Source organism: Oncorhynchus mykiss, chromosome 1 (assembly GCF_013265735.2).
Source record: "Oncorhynchus mykiss isolate Arlee chromosome 1, USDA_OmykA_1.1, whole genome shotgun sequence".
NCBI classification, from domain to species: domain Eukaryota; kingdom Metazoa; phylum Chordata; class Actinopteri; order Salmoniformes; family Salmonidae; genus Oncorhynchus; species Oncorhynchus mykiss.
In genome coordinates, this window is record NC_048565.1 from 27225432 (window position 1) to 27243768 (window position 18337).

Genomic DNA, 18337 nt, shown 5'->3' on the forward strand with positions numbered 1-18337 from the left:
ATGTTGTAAATGACTATTCTAGCTGGAAACGGCTGATTTTTAATGGAATATCTACATAGGCATTCAGAGGCCCATTATCAGTGAAAGATTAGTGGAATCTGTGTGGGTAGCTGGACAGGTAGGATGACTGACAGTGAAGGTAAACAGAGGCAGGAATTCCTTTAACCATAAAGTGGTATATTTACTGAGTAGTCTGTGGATTCATGGACGCACAGAACTTCTGGATCAGACGGAGTTAAGGAAGAGAGAGCAGCGAGATCAGGCGATGGCAATTTCCTCCTTTTACGGAGTTGAGATCTGTCTGACACTTTTCCACCTGACCTAATTAAAGCGCCCCTGGCCCAGCTGAGTAAGTGGCAATGAATTAAAGGATTATTCTACCAAATCAGCAACCATCACTCCTGTGTTGCAATTGCACATTGTGTTAGCTAATCCAAGTGTATTTTAAAAGGCTAATTGATCATTAGAAAACCCTTTTGCAATTATGTTAGCACAGCCAAAAACAGTTGTCCTGATTAAAGAAGCAATAAAACTGGCCTTCTTTAGACTAGCTGAGTATCTGGAGCATCAGCAATTGTGGGTTCAATTACAGGCTCAAAATGGCCAGAAACAGAGACCTGAAACTCGTCAGTCTATTGTTCTGAGAAATTAAGGCTATTCCATGCATTCAGATAGACCAGAGTGGGCACACTCGCTATATAACGCAAACAAAGAATCCCATTAAAATGTTGTTTTTTTCGGGACATGGGAATTTAATCGCAAAGGAATTTTTTTGTACACCATGTCATCACGCACAGGCTTTTATCTGCAATGTCAATTTGATGGAAACATCTTTGGTGGGAAACTGCACATTTTTTGGGAGGATTTTAAAATATTCACAAAAATCTTGCCAATTGGATGGAAATCTAGCTACTGTAGGTTGTGAAAGTATTTTTTTTTGTGTGTGACATTACGACCAGCTGTTTTTATGGACAAGATAGTTAAATGGAAACACCCTAGCAGGCAATTGTCACATTTTTTTAAATGCAAACTTTCTAAAAAAAAAACAGAATACATTTTTTTTTAAACACTGGGCTAGTTAATGGGAACATAGCTATAGTGACACAGACATGGCAGTATTTCATTTACAAAATAGCCTGCTCCCATTTTCCCATGACTAATATGGAATGGTGTCTCATCTAGTGTGGTGATTGTGGCTGTTGTTTGAAGTTCACAGGACTATTAAGGGGAAAAAGGTTCACCATCCAGCTGTATTACTTGCTATTGTACACAATCCTGTAATCTTGTACAATAGATGTGGACAATTTGTCCAGCAAGGAATATACCTTTTAAGCCCATAAAAAAAAGAGCTGTTTGAGAATCCAAAATCTTTTTAGGATTAAAATTGACATCAAAAAGAAAAAGTCCTTTTCATTTGTGGCACTCAATTACAGCAAAGACTCAAAATGGATTGTTTCAACAAACACACAATGCAAAAACATTTGACCTAATTATATCAAAGTGTTTACTAGGCCATGCGTCACACGCATTAAAACCCCAAAAATGCTCCTGTATGCGTCTATAGCACTGATGATATACACATGATAAATTCAAAAGAATCCAGCTAGGTTTAAATGGCATCCTATGAGTGAAAACCACAGGGTAAATATTCACCATAGATTATTATTAGTATTATAGTATTTATAGGCCTAACAAACAAATCAGGGCCTAGAGGACAAATCAAAGCAGCTACAGATGAAGACTTCGAAAAATGTGTTCACCTCCCACCTCTTCATGTTAACACAGCGGAACAGGTGTCAGTCTCAACATATCAGGTGTTGTAAATTACAGTTTGTATGTGTGAGTGTATTTGTGCATGTACAGAACACGAGGGTTCTAGAAGGCATAGTGTGTGCAGATGTCCTCCAGTTTCTTTGAGACCTCAGGTGGTGTACGGTCCAGCTCTTCAGCAACTCTTCTGCTTGTGGAGGTCCATGGAGTTGAACTGCTCACACAGATCTCCGTCTGTTACATTCTGCAGACACAGATAGACAGGACAGAGGAAGAAGATCAGATACAGTAGGCAGACTGTCTGGATGTCCAACGAACAAGGCTTCTGATTTATTTCTGCTATCATGTTCAACAGACTTAATTCACAGCATGTCTAATGATCTTGCCAAATGTACTGGACTTGGAAAGCGCTCCCCCCCCCCCCACACACACACACACAACAGTTGGTTCTTGGCATAACATTTCACCCAGTGGATTTGGAACAAGACTCCATTTGTAAACATAGTGGTGTCCTCTGTAAACATTCCATTTACATGCTGAGGAATTAGTAGCAGGGAGTATAATGTGTGGCTTTCTTTGTCCCATTATCCTATGGAAATATTAAGTCATCTTAAATAAGTTTGCAGTTAGAAGTCATGGTCCTGAGGACAGATAAGAGGCACACCATAGATTATTAAGTGCCATCAAAACATTGACATACATTATATTAAGTCAAATGGTTCAGGAAGGAATGAGAAAAAGATGAGGGATGATCTGTGTATATGCTGAGATCAGAGATGTTTACGCTCTCTTCATTGGTTTGTCAGAAAAGAGACATGACATCACTTCAACAACATAGCCTATTAAATTACTAGAGGGGCGATGTCAACCTTCAAAGTTCCAGAATGGGATGAAAATGGCAGCCATATTAGTCAGGGACAAATCCAAACCACTCTAATAGGAATTAATGGCAGTAGAGGCATAAAACCTGATTTTACTTAAAAGGAAAATAAAAATGCATGTGATAACATAAATTGTGTAATAGAATTGTCAACCTAAAATATTGTTATAATTATAAATACAGTTTATAAAGGTTTTATACAAATGTATACAAATAGCCTCTAAAATATATGTAAACAAACTACAAATGTCAAAAGTGTTGTTTTCTTGGAAAGCTGTGGGTACCATTATATGGTACAATATCAGTACTTGTTGCATTACAACTTGTCGAAGTCTTATCAACTGATTTCAGCCAGTGTACGGCTGTGGATTAAATTTATTGTTTGAATGGAATGTGTTGGCAGTTAATTAGAAAAATGTATGGAAACATTCCTCAAACTGTCTGGCTAGAGAAATAAATTCAACAAATTAATTATTTTAGACAATATCTTATCACAACACTCACAAACCATGGTTGACCAACTCCCTGACCTAGATCCCATCATAAGAAGGTTCATGTACATACTAGTATTCCAATTCCTTATTCTATGAATACAACTCCCCTGTTTTCAAGTCCTGCCAATGAAGACAGTTTTCTATACAGATGGTGTACTCTAGGTCTTTAATGAATGTGTGTGAAGTACCTCGTGGGAAGTGAAGGGCACCAGGACGCCGACAGACTGTTGTGTAGACCAGACTCTAAGCTGCCGGGAATCCGTGTGGTCTTCTGCAGTGACAGCAGTCTCCCCGATGTGGTAGCTCACGATCACAGCCTGACACAGAACAAGAGACATGGTACAGGGTCATTACATAAACATTCTAACTCACTTCACACTCCCCACCCACAAAACACCGCTTACATGCACCCTTTTTACCACTTGCCCACAATAAGTCAAAGTGGAGGGAATTTCCCACTGAGTACCAGCCAAATGGAAAACAGTATGTTAAACAGCATGTTAAACAGCGATTTGGCCTGGACAGCAGGTCTGTTATAGGCCGGGTCTGGGATGAGGCAAACCCAACACCACCAAGACAAACTCTGATCCAGAGAGAAAAACAGACAGAGTCCTTAGACAGAAGCAAAGTTCCCCTGAGCTCCTGTCTTTACAGAGCTGATGCTGTGACAGGGGAGCAGAAAGACTATACCTTCTGAGAGGCTCCGTTCAGCAGACCCCTATCCCACAACGCCTTGTTCCCAGTTGGGTCCTCATCATCACTGGAGTTGGGGGGCAAACACACCTAAGGTGGTACAAAGTGTAAGTACTAACATCTCCAGCAATAAAAGCCTTCAATATGTTTGTGGCATCATTGAAATATCAATTGGATCAAACTGTTAATGTGAGGCGTCTACAGAAAAGGTAGACAACAGTATAACACCCAACATCATTGTCAGAAAAGAACAATAAAGAGTGAACACATACAATGCTGATGTTGCCAAACTTGTCGGCTGAAGCCATGGTGTCGTACTCCAGCAGGCAGGCGGTGGTTACCCAGCGAGGATGGGTGTCATCGTCAAAGAGGATCATCCGGTTCTCGCTACGCTTGTAGCGCACCCAGAACAGACTCTCCTGTACGTCAGTCACTATGACCCGCTGACAGATGGTGTGGATGCCAGTCACCAGGTTGGGGACATACTGGAAACGAGACAGATGACTTCATTAAACAACTAAATATCAGTCATCAACTGACCTCCTACTGCCATATGGATTTTATTTGAAAGGTGTGGAACCTAAGAGGTTGACCGTGGTAAAATGTCCTCTGGTACAATGCATGAGGCGGTGGCCTTTTATCCTTGCTTTTGAAAGGAGATTCTTACAAAGCAATCATCTTCCCAATCACTAATAATTCAAGTGGTTACCTTGATTACTATGAGACTTTAACCTAAAGTTAGTATTTAGGTTAGTCTTCCAGCAGACACTTCCTCTGTGTCAACATTGTAACATGTAAGAATAGCAAACTTCAGTATCTATTGGTAATTGAGTGAGAAACCAAAAACATACCAGGGATAAAATCAAAACAATAGAGTCCCTCTCTCCCTCCCCCTATATATACACACACACCCTTTTTTTTTTGCATCTAACTTTTAACTAGGCCAACACTGGAGGTGAAGAACTCAGGACTGAGGTGTGTGTGTGTGTGTGTGTGTGAAAAAGAGACAGTCTCCCCGTCTCACCTTGTTCTCACACATGTGCAGCAGCTTCTTCTTGCCCAGGTCGTAGATGCGTAGCAGTTTGCCAACGCCCACCAGCACACGGCCCTGGAACGGAGCGATGGCCAGAGAAATGTCCTCACTTGGAATCTGACAATCAAAACAGCATTCATTTACAGGGATGTAACAACTCACCAATACGTATCAGTCCCTGTTATAAATGTTCAAGATCCACTACATAGCCAAAAGGATATGGACACCTGCTTGTCGAACATCTCATTCCAAAATCATGGGCATTAATATGGTGTTGGTCCCCCCCTTTGCTGCTATAACAGCCTCCACTCATCTGGGAAGGCTTTCCACTAGATATTGGAACATTGCTACGTGGATTTGCTTCCAATCAGCCACAGCGGCATTAGTAAGGTCGGGCCTTCCAAACTGTTGCCACGAAGTTGGAAGCACAGGATCGTATAGAATGTCATTGTATGCTGTAGCGTAAATATTTCCCTTCACTGGAAGTAAGGGGCCTAGTCCGAACCATGAAAAACCAGCTCCAGACCATTATTCCTCCTCCACCAAACTTTACAGTTGGCACTATTCATTTGGGCAGGTAGCATTCTCCTGGCATCCACCAAAACCAGATTCGTCCATCGGACTCCCAAATGTTGAAGCGTGATTCATCACTCCAGAGAATGCATTTCCACTGCGCCAGAGTCCAATGGTGGCGAGCTATCTATCACTCCAGCCGACGCTTGTCATTGCGCATGGTGATCTTAGGCTTGTGTGCGGCTGCTCGGCCATGGAAACCCATTTCATTAAGCTCCAGAAGACCAGTCCTTGTGTTGATATTTCTTCCAGAGGCAGTTTGGAACTCAGTATTGAGTGTTGTAACCGAGGATAGAACTTGTACGCACTACAGCACTCCGCGATCCCATTCTATTAACTTGAATGGATTACCACTTCGCGGCACAGCAGTTGTTGCTCCTAGACGGTTCTTCGTCACAAGAACAGCACCTAAAATTGATCAGGGCAGAAACTTGACAAACTGACTTGTTGGAAAGGTGGCCTCTTATGACGGTGCCACTTTGAAAGTCACTGAGCTCTTAAGTAGGGGCCATTCTACTACCAGTGTTTGTCTATGGAGATTACATGGCTGGGTGCTTGACTTTATACACCTGTCAGCAACAGGTGTGACTGAAATAGCTGAATCAACTAATTGTAAGGGGTGTCCACATACAGACCCCAAACCGATCCAAACGTAGCATGCAGACCCCAAACCGATCCAAACGTAGCATGCAGACCCCAAACCGATCCAAACGTAGCATACAGACCCCAAACCGATCCAAACGTAGCATACAGACCCCAAACCGATCCAAACGTAGCATACAGACCCCAAACCGATCCAAACGTAGCATACAGACCCCAAACCGATCCAAACGTAGCATACAGACCCCAAACCGATCCAAACGTAGCATACAGACCCCAAACCGATCCAAACGTAGCATGCAGACCCCAAACCGATCCAAACGTAGCATACAGACCCCAAACCGATCCAAACGTAGCATACAGACCCCAAACCCATCCAAACGTAGCATACAGACCCCAAACCGATCCAAACGTAGCATACAGACCCCAAACCAATCCAAACGTAGCATACAGACCCCAAACCGATCCAAACGTAGCATGCGTCGGTCAGAAAATGTATTCAAACATTACGGCTTGCCGGTTCACAAGTTAGTTTTTGCTCATATTACAATCTTTATAACTTCCGAAAATACCTCATTTTGTTATTGATCTACAAGTAATTTTGCTTGCCGAACAACCTCAGGCAATATCATTAGCCTAATCCAACTTAGCCCCGCAGCCAGCCCAGCCGCGCGGCCAGCCCAGCGGCCGGCCCACTGACCAACGCAAGGTAGGCGATCTGTTCCTGATCTGCAACATCTGCACGGCACCTTCTGAATTCAAATGCAAAAGTAAGCTACCAGAGACAACTCACTTCTTGCTGTACCTGCTGAATGGGGCTTAATATACACTGCTCAAAAAAATAAAGGGAATGTGCTGACAACAAAATCACAAAAATGTTCAATGGAAATCAAATGTATCAACCCAGTCTGGATTTGGAGTCACACAAAATTAAAGTGGAAAACCACACTACAGGCTGATCCAACTTTGATGTAATGTCCTTAAAACAAGTCAAAATGAGGCTCAGTAGTGTGTGTGGCCTCCAGGTGCCTGTATGACCTCCCTACAACGCCTGGGCATGCTCCTAATGAGGTGGCGGATGGTCTCCTGAGGGATCTCCTCCCAGACCTGGACTAAAGCATCCGCCAACTCCTGGACAGTGTGTGGTGGATAGAGCGAGACATGATGTCCCAGATGTGCTCAATTGGATTCAGGTCTGGGGAACGGGCGGGCCAGTCCATAGCATCAATGCCTTCCTCTTGCAGGAACTGCTGACACACTCCAGCCACATGAAGTCTAGCATTGTTTTGCATTAGGAGGAACCCAGGGCCAACCGCACCAGCATATAGTCTCACAAGGGGTCTGAGGATCTCATCTCTGTACCTAATGGCAGTCAGGCTACCTCTGGCGAGCACATGGAGGGCTGTGCGGCCCCCCAAAGAAATGCCACCCCACACCATGACTGACCCACCGCCAAACCGGTCATGCTGGAGGATGTTGCAGGCAGCAGAACGTTCTCCACGGCGTCTCCAGACTCTGTCACGTCTGTCACGTGCTCAGTGTGAACCTGCTTTCATCTGTGAAGAGCACAGGGCGCCAGTGGCAAATTTGCCAATCTTGGGCTGTAAGCACAACCCCCACCTGTGGACGTCGGGCCCTCATACCACCCTCATGGAGTCTGTTTCTGACCGTTTGAGCAGACACATGCACATTTGTGGCCTGCTGAAGGTCATTTTGCAGGGCTCTGGCAGTGCTCCTCCTGCCTCTCCTTGCACAAAGGCGGAGGTAGCGGTCCTGCTGCTGGGTTGTTGCCCTCCTACGGCCTCCTCCACGTCTCCTGATGAACTGGCCTGTCTCCTGGTAGTGCCTCCATGCTCTGGACACTACGCTGACAGACACAGCAAACCTTCTTGCCACAGCTCGCATTGATGTGCCATCCTGGATGAGTTGCACTACCTGAGCCACTTGTGTGGGTTGTAGACTCCGTCTCATGCTACCACTAGAGTGAAAACACTGCCAGCATTCAAAAGTCACCAAAACATCAGCCAGGAAGCATAGGAACTGAGAAGTGGTCTGTGGTCACCACCTGCAGAACCACTCCTTTATTGGGGGTGTCTTGCTAATTTCCTATAATTTCCACCTGTTGTCTTTTCCATTTGCAGAACAGCATGTGAAATGTATTGTCATTGTTTATTCCTAAGTGGACAGTTTGATTTCACAGAAGTGTGATTGACTTGGAGTTACATTGTGTTGTTTAAGTGTTCCCTTTATTTTTTTGAGCATTGTATTTCATTTGGATGGTTTAGTTTCACTATTAGCAATACTTTTGGTAGTTTTGCCAAATCAGTGTATATGGTCATTTTTAGATATACAGGATAAAGCTCATAATTTCATAACGAGGACAGCAATCACTTTTGTGAGGAGCACTGCATGGCCAAAGCGAAAGGAGAAGATCACTCCATAAAAACTACCTAACGGTCAAAACCATTCGATTTTGAGATGGGGTGAAATCCAAAGTTGTGCTCATATTAGGGGATGCACGATATCGGACGATATTAGCTAAAAATGCCTACATGAGCCCGATGTCTAGTTTAACGCCGATGTGCAAAACCGATGTCAAGCTGACGTGCATACGTGTATAACGTAGGCGTAATGACGCCACGTAAAATGTAGCGCTACAAGTGCAACACAGCTTTTCTAACCTACCACACAATGTCTGCTGTGTGGATCGAGCAGTCAACAAGTTTAGCAGTCATTTGAAAGAATAGGAACATTTCAGCGAGACAACTAAGGTGAAATCCATTAACGCGAAGATAATGGAATTCATTGCCTTTGACAATCAACCGTTCTCTGTCGTGGTTGATGTTGGCTTTCGCCGACTGGTCGAGCACTAGTACACACTAACAAGTGCACTATTTTTCAGATGTTACCCTACCGGAGTTACACAGTAGTAGCGTCGCTACTAACAAAAAAGTGGGAGGCCCCAGTGCACAACTGATCAAGAGGACAAGTACATTAGTGTGTCTAGTCTGAGAACCAGACTCCTCACAAGTCCTCAACTGGCAGCTTCATTAAATAGTACCCGCAAAACACCAGTCTCAACGTCAACAGTGAAGAGGCAACTCCGGGATGGACTTCCTCTGTCCAGTGTCTGTTCTTTTTTCCCCATCTTAATATTTTATTTTTAATTGGCCAGTCTAAGATATGGCTTTTTCTTTTCAACTCTGCCTGGAAGGCCAGCATCCCGGAGTCGCCTCTTCACTGTTGAGTTGAGACTGGTGTTTTGCGGGTATTATTTAATGAAGTACACAGCGTTGTAGGAGATCTTCAGTTCCTTGGCCATTTCTCACATGGATTAGCATTCATTTCTCAGAACAAGTACAGACCGACGAGTTTCAAAAGAAAGGTCTGTGTTCCTGGCCATTTTGAGCCTGTAATCGAACCCATAAATGTTATACTCCAGGTACTCAACTAGTCGAAAGGCGGACAGTTTTATTGCTTCTCTAATCAGAACAACAGTTTTCAGCTGTTCTAACAATTGCAAAAGGGTTTTCTAATTATCAATTAGCCTTTTAAAATGATGAACTTGGATTAGCTAACACAACGTGCCATTGGAACACAGGAGTGATGGTTGCTGATAATGGGCCTCTGTACACCTATGTAGATATCCCATTAAAAAGCAGCCGTTTCCAGCTACAATAGTAATTTACAACATTAACAATGTCTACACTATTTCTGATCAATTTGATGTCATTTTAAAAATGGACAAAAGTGTTTCTTTCAAAACCAAGGACATTTCTAAGTGACCCCAAACTTTTGAATGGTAGTGTGTATCTCTCTCACACACATACGTTCTTTAGTAATACTAGTCCCACCCGAACAGGGCTTATGCCATAGCTAATTTGTAAACGATAAATATTGATACATTACTAGCACAAGTTAGTTAGCGGATGATGGTGATTTCAGAACCAAAGTGGGAGGCAACCCCCCCCCCCCTAATCTGAAGTGGCCTAGTCTCCTTTATGGCTCAGCTAAGGTGCCTACATAGTACATACACCATAGACATACATCACTTACACACAGCTAATGAGCTCCATCAGCAGCAGATTTCAATTTAGAATGGAAAATGAACGTGTTTACGCAACAAATCTCTCGTATCGCACCAAATTGTTTCAAACTAAAACATTATTCTTATATTGTATCGAAGCCCATATATCCAATAGTCTTGAAAGGGAAAGATGCATATCCCTATTAATTTACCATCTCAACAACAGTGTTTATCTGTCATTGACAAGTGAATTAAACAATCTTTAAAAGAAAGGGTCATATGTGAAAGCTTCAAGTTTCTGATTCTATTAATAAAGTGTAGAATACTGATATGACTGGAAAATGGTTCAACAAAGTAACCATTGTCCCTCTGGGAGTTCGGTAAAGGGGAGGGGGTGGTGGCAAGTATGATAGTACTCTGACTCTCTCAGCACAATTATGACCTTTCTGAAAGAACAGCTGGAGAATTCCTGTGCACAGCTGTGGTCAACCAGCCAGAGCCAGAAACCACTGGATTAGTCATATCTTCTGTCACTCACCTTGTGCATAAACTCCAGCTTGTCCCCTCCCCCTCCCAGCCGATAGGTATAGATGAAACCGCCTCCCACAGAGCGGGGGTTAAGGATCATGTCCCCGGGCCACCCCCACCAGTCATCACCTCCACTGGCAAACCGACACAGTCACACTGCAGGGACAGAACAGACAGATCAGCATGTATAACCAAAGTATTTCCCATCAGTCTGATTCCCTATGTCAATGTCTGTGGCCTCCGTGTATAATGCAGTGATCAGAGGTGTTTAAACTATCTCCATTAATATTTAGTCTGAGAAGAGACATGAGGACTCATTACAACAGCATGACATCCCTCTCAAACCCTGCACTGAATGACAGTTCTGATTCCTCGTTTCACCATCTATAGTACAAATACACTGCAATTACACTGAGAATAGCTGAAACCAGCATAGCCATTAATTACATTGCCCTAGTAGCCCTTTTCCATCTATCCTCTCCTCGGTCCTCACCTGAAGGCAGCCTCGTTCTGTTCCAATTGGACCAGGTCCAGAGTGTAGCCCTGGATGGGGTTGACAAGACACACCAGAGAGGCCCACTGGCCTGACCCAGCCTTGGGTGCCCCAAAGATGGCCTCTGGCTGGTTCTCGTTGAGGAAAGCAGCGGCCATCTCTGCTGCCAGCTCCCTCTCATCCTCACCTGCTGCCTCAACCATCTCCAGTAGAGGGGATCACAACACAGAAGTGATGTCAGTTACAGAGAGAAAGTAGGGAGGGGGTGCGAGCCACACAAGTGTAAGAAAAGTATTTGAAAGTCTAATTCCCCATGTCAATATCATTGTACATTGTATATATGCTGTGATCAGACTTGTCATTAAACTCTCTCCATTATTATTCTGTCAGAGACCTGAAGACCCGTCACTTCAACAGAACATCCCTATTCTCAAACCCTGCCCTGAACTAAGCCTCTGGGTTTTATTAAAGCGCTATAAAAAATATTTACGAATGATTTCTATTGAAGTTTGGCGTATCTTTACGGCTGTGACGGCCATGGAATTTTGAATGACGGTTTACTGGTTAGTCAAATTTCTAAAGTCACCGTAATAACCCCAAAATTAAACAAAATATATATACAGCACCAGTCAAAAAGTTTGGACACCTACTCATTCAAGGGTTATTTATTTAGGACTATTTTCTAAATTGTAGAATAATAGTGAAGACATCGAAACTATGAAATTACACATATGGAATCATGTAGTAACCCCAAAAAAGTATTAAACAAATCAAAATATATATTTTATATTTGTAGCCACACTTTGCCTTGATGACAACTTTGCACACTTGTCACTCTCAACCAGCTTCATGGAAGTAGTCACCTGGAATGCATTTCAAATAACAGGTGTGCCTTATTAAAAGTTAATTTGTGGAATTTCTTACCTTCTTAATGCATTTAAGACAATCAGTTGTGTTGTGACAAGGTAGGGGTGGTATACAGAAGATAGCCCTATTTGGTAAAAAACATGTCCATATTATGGCAAGAACAGCTCAAATAAGCAAAGAGAACGACAGTCCATCATTACTTTAAGTCATGGTCAGTCAATATGGAACATTTCAAGAACTTTGAAAGTTACTTCAGGTGCAGTCGCAAAAACCGTCAAGCGCTTTGATGAAACTGGTTCTCATGAGGACCGCCACAGGAATGGAAGACCCAGAGTTACCTCTGCTGCAGAGGATAAGTTCATTAGAGTTACCAGCCTCAGAAATTGCAGCCAAAATAAATGCTTCAGAGTTCAAGCAAAACAGACTTCAGAGGAGACTGGTTGAATCAGGCCTTCATGGTCGAATTGCTGCAAAGAAACCACTACTAAAGGACACCAATAAGAAGAAGAGACTTGCTTGGGCCAAGAAACACAAGGAATGAACATTAGACTGGTAGAAATCCAAATGGGAGATTTTTGGTTCCAACCGTCATGTCTTTGTGAGATGCAGAGTAGCTGAACGGATGATCTCCGCATGTGTGGTTCCCACCGTGACGCATGAAGGTGGTGTGATGGTGCTTTGATGTTTTTACTATTATTCTACAATGTAGAAAATAGTAAAAAAAATAGAGAAAAACCCTTGAAAGAGGAGATGTGTCCAAACTTTTGACAGGTACTGTATATTTTGTTTAAAGGCGCATTTTCTCCTCTACTCTGCTCTTGACTGCATATGCTGCAGGCATGGGGGCGTGGTCTAGGCAACCAAATACTTGTTTGCTACAAGACCTTGCTTGTTTCAGTAAGGCGCAACAAAGTTTCATCACGTTGTAGAGTCCACGTTACTGTAGTCCATGTTACAGCAGAAACAGGACTCAAACACACAAAAACGGTTATTTTACAGTCTTCATCCATAACTGTTGGTTACACAGTAATTGTGCCAGCCCTACGTATCTTATAACACCACTTCCATAATATCAGCCTACACAAGCTACAAAGCCTGGGTGTACAACATGTAGCCTCAGTCAGTCACCCTGTTCCCACCCTCTCAGTCCATAAAACCCTGTTGGTCAGAACCATACCTCTGCCTCTGCTTACCCTGGGCCTTGGTGGCCTCTGTGTAGGCATTGTGATCCGTCTCTATGAGGATCAAGTTGTTGGTCTCTGGGTGGATGACAAACTTGGAGGTGTGTACTGCAGGGGGAAGGCCACCTGGTTGAAAACAGCACCCAGCTTCTCCAAGGCCAGAATCCTAAGAGGGAGACAAAGGCAGTATAACAAGATATTAATGGCATTAACGGGAACATGAATAACTTGAGAAAAAGTAATGGGACATATAAGTTAAATATCAGTGCTATAATTGAGAATTACTATGCTTCAGGGGGAATGACAAAACGAGATGTGATCTCCGTAAATGCTGAGATCAGAGATGTTTACGCTCTCTCCATTGGTTTGTCAGAAGGGACATGAAGACTAATTTCAACAGCATAACTTCCCTTTCTTCAAATCTTGCCAATGAAGACATCCTCATTATGGATGAATACAAATGGAATTGAGGTTTTTAGTGAGTATGAGTGCAAGGGTGTGTCTGTCTACCTCAGGGTGTTGGTGGAGATGGCCACAATGCCCTCAGGACACTGTTCAGAGGCGAAGCCTGAGGCGTACTCCAGAGTCTCATAGGACAGGGGCGTCAGCGGGACTGGTAAGAGTAGCTCAGCCAGGAGTGGCTAGACATGGCCAACACAGAGGAGATCAATGGTCGGAGAGTAAGGATGTAACTGTACACGTATTCGTGCATAACGGTATGGGAATCCCGGTGTAGTCCGCACTGTGAACCTGAATTAATACATAAATAAACACTGCATTGTAGGCTATGCCTGTTGAGGCATAGCTGGCTAGAGCCTATGTGCCAATTGTAATCAAAATTCTAATCCTAACTGGCACATTTCAAACTGTCCTTTTGTGAGGCGCAGCGGTGGGGAGGATAAACCAGGAGGATCCTCCATCATCGTTTAAATCTCCAGTTTGGGAACAGTTTGACTTCCTAGTAGATTACAACGGCGATAGACAGAGTTGTGGATAAAATGTTAACAGTATGTCACCACACTCAACAAGAATAGCCTATGCAGCTGTCAACACCTCAAATATGTTGACATCGCCCCAGTCTTCCAGAGCAAGGAAACGCAAAGATACAACACAGTCTCCCCTCTGCATTCAAGCAGCTGATTCTACCTGGGCCAAAGAAACAACACAGTCTCCCCTCTGCATTCAAGCAGCTGATTCTACCTGGGCCAAAGAAACAAGAGCGATAGGTCGGCTATATTTATAGTCTTTGGTTTATAACCGTGGATATCTGCCTATTCTCTGTGTTTGAGAATAGGGGATTTTAGCATCTCGTGACAGTGCTCGAGCCACGTTACGAACTTCCCTCATGCACCCATTTCAGCAAACAGCTAGTACCCGTTTTATATAACCAAACCAAAGAGTTCAATGAAAATGGCCAATGATCCCTGTGTTGGGCTTCCATAACAGTGACAGCCCATCACATTAGCCCGGAGGGGGAGATGTACTATGCTACAGATATGGCCCCTTTATGAGTCACAAGTGCGCATGTTACCTCTAGAATGTTTTCTAATAGAGCACAGACGCAAGTAATACAGTGCCAGAAGTAAACAGGCAGTCAATCACACAGTGTATGTATGTATGTATGTATGTATGTATGTATGTATGTATATATATGTATGTATGTTGACAGAGGCTTTTTAACATTCTCCATTATTATTTAGTCAGTGAAGAGACAAGAGAAACTCATCACTTCAAGAGATACATAACATCCCTCTCTTCAAACCCTGCCTCAAGACATCACAGGACAGATAGCTTACCTGCAGTCCGATGTTGAGATGGAGCGAAGAGGAAACCAACAGTGCCCTTCGCTCCTAGCTCATCTTCCTTCTCCACTATACACAGAGACTCAGGCTGGGCTGGCAGGGCCTGCATACTGAGGGGCTGAAGACAGTTCTGCACCAGACAAACACAGCAGGGTTAGGGCTACATACAGTTTAGAGAGATGGTACAAACACCTACAAAAGTGGGCAAAATCAACAATAAATATTTTGGAACCCCCCCCCACAACACTTGACTTAAATTGTAATTGATTGGAAAACGCAGCAGAGCAACCGAGCTCTGGATGAGTTTGGCTTTTAAAGAGAGAGGGAAAGAAATACTGTAGCCTGAGAAGAGTCATACCGAGGAATCCAAAGAGATGATGTGGACTGTGTTGTCGACCAGCCCCGCAGCCAGGAAACAGGAGTGCTGCTCGCCAGACGGGACGCCGGCCAAGCTCATACACACCACATCAGTGGACATCTCCTTCCTTTCTGTGTACTCATTCAGCTGGCCAGACTGGGGAGGGGGAGAGAGTGAGAGGAGAAAGGTTATCAAACATCTACAGTCCGATGAAATATTAACTTTTCACTGAGCAGGAGATTCTTCTGGATATCCTGAAAAAGATGATAAAAACAGGGTCAAACTAAAAGACAGTACCTGGGTGACTAAATAAAACACCCAGGGGAGGAGGTTTCACTACTCTCCGTGTCCATCTCAAAGTAAACCAGCTCTCCTCCGGTCAGAGCAATGACCACCTGCCTCTGGTTGACTACACGGCGAATAATGGTCTTCTTCCCTGGAGTCTTCCACTCAGTCTTCCACTCAGTCACACGCTTATCAGCACGGATGTGACGAATACCATCAGGATACACCTGTACAAGAACATTCATAGTTTACACAGGGCTGGGGAAGGGGCCTGGCCAGGGTGTCCATGTCTGTGCATAATGCTGAGGTCAGATGTGTTTAAGCTCTCTCCATCATTCTGTCGGAGAAGAGACATGAAGACTCATCACTTCAACAGCCATATTACATCTCCCATGCACTTAATCTCCCTTCAGCTTTATACCACTTTCACCATCAGCATTGTATTCCCTCCAGAACATAAGGAGCATGTTCAGGACCCTTCATAGGCGTATGTAGAGTGGGTGTTATACTGACCTGCACCAGAGCATCCTCCCCAAGCAGAGAGCAGGAGAGGGTGGTCCCCAGGAAACCAGTCTGTCACTTCCTCTACAGTCTCTCCAATAAGACAGAACCAGGGTGGCGTTGACAAAGGACACAATGATGTAGGCGTCAAACTCATCTGGAAGAGAGGTGTTTAAATGAGCAAGAGTTTCACACCAAGGGAATATCTGGACAGTGAGTGTTCAACAGTATCACGAAGTGAATAATTTGTTCAGTATTCATCTGATACATGAAGCATAATATCATATCCTATATGTATTTATTTATAAATTGTGTCTGTATGTACACAGTGTACAAAACATTAAGAATATCCACCTTCCTAATATTGAGTTGCATCCCCTTTCGCTCTCAGAACAGCCTCAATTTGTCAGGGTACGGACAAGGTGTTGAAAGCGTTCCACAGGGATTCTGGCCCATGTTGACTCCAATGCTTCCCAACAGTTGTATCATGTTGGCTGGATGTTCTATGGGTGGTGGGCCATTGTTGTTGTTTTTATTGTTTTGTTTTACCCCTTTTTCTCCCCAATTTCATGGTATCCCATTGTTTTTAGTAGCTACTCTCTTGTCTCATCGCTACAACTCCCGTACGGGCTCGGGAGAGACGAAGGTTGAAAGTCATGCGTCCTCCGATACACAACCCAACCAAGCCGCATTGCTTCTTAACACAGCGCCATCCAACCTGGAAGCCAGCCGCACCACTGCGCCCAGCCCGCCACAGGAGTCGCTGGTGCGCGATGAGACAAGGATTTCCCTACCGGCCAAACCCTCCCTAACCCGGGCGACGCTAGGCCAATTGTGCGTCGCCCCACGGACCTCCCGGTCGCGGCCGGTTACGACAGAGCCTGGGCACGAACCCAGAGTCTCTGGTGGCGCAGCTGGCGCTGCAGTACAGCGCCCTTAACCACTGCGCCACCCGGGAGGCCTGGTGGGCCATTGTTGATACACACGGTGTGCCTGGCAGTTATTACCCTACCCCGTTCAAATCTTTTGTCTTGCCCATTCACCCCCTGAATGGCACGCATACACAATCCACATCTCAAGCCTTAAAAATCCTTGTTTAACCAGTCTCCTCCCCTTCATCTACACCGATTGAAGTGGATTTAACAAGTGACATCAATAATAATATTTTGCTATTCCTTATCTCCACGTTGTCTCCCTTTTTGATACGAACTTCGAGCCGGTTCGTGACAACAGAGTGTACAAAACAGACGTAGACTGACCAGATGAAAGTTATGATCCCTTACTGATGTCACTTGTAAGAGAGACATGAGAAATTAATCACAACATTCCCTCTCAAACTGTGCCCTGAGACTACGGCAGAATCTCTCCTAATTTGGTACATGAAGCAATTACTATCAGTCCCATAGCTGTATTTGTATTCTTTACTAACCCAGTGCATTGCATAACAATCTTGAAATCTACTTCTGTAAACCAGTGTGTAGAAGATACAATGCCTGACTTATGCAGGCTAACCAGCTGTATGAGCCAAGTCAAGGATGAAAGTCAGAGTGAAAGTGAGCCAGGCCACTGCACTACACTGACAGGCTAAAGCTCCGAAATCACATGATTTCTTGGAATATACTGGCAGAGCAGTGTTTCCATTAGGGAAATGTGGTGACAGACAACTTGACTAAATGGGTCCAGTAAATGTACTGGCCCTATATGCATTGGGTGCATAATCCATTGCCTTCCATTAGTGATGATGTAGTTGATAACTTTAATAGCAAATTAAGAGCAACCATTAACGCTACAGCTCCACTAATGTTGAAAAAAAACACATTTAAAAACAGAGCTCTTTCGAATGAGGAAATAAATCAATTTTAAAAAGACAGGCAGAGTGGAAGTGGAGAAAGTCAATATTGCAGGTCCATTATGCTGCTCAGATCAATTAGAAAACGCCAAACAGGCTCATTTTTCTAACTTGATTACTAATAAATCCAAATAATTTGAGAGCGCTCTTCGACCATTGATGGCCAGATAAATCTTACTTCCGCAAACCTCCTACTGGTCAAAAGTTCTAGAACACCTACTCATTCAAGGGTTTTTCTTTATTTGACTATTTTCTACATTGTAGAATAATAGTGGAGACATAAAAACCGTGAAATAACACGTATGGAATCGTGTAGTAACCAAGAAAGTGTTAAACAAATCAAAACATGTTATATTTGAGATTCTTCAAATAGCCAACGACAGCTTTACACACTTGTCATTCT

At 43.6% G+C, this 18337-nt stretch overlaps 1 pseudogene; it reads right to left on the reverse strand.

Annotated features, from left to right (window-relative positions):
• Positions 1-731: 731 nt before the first annotated feature.
• Positions 732-18337, reverse strand: part of LOC110532124 — a 73697-nt pseudogene continuing 56091 nt past the window's right edge.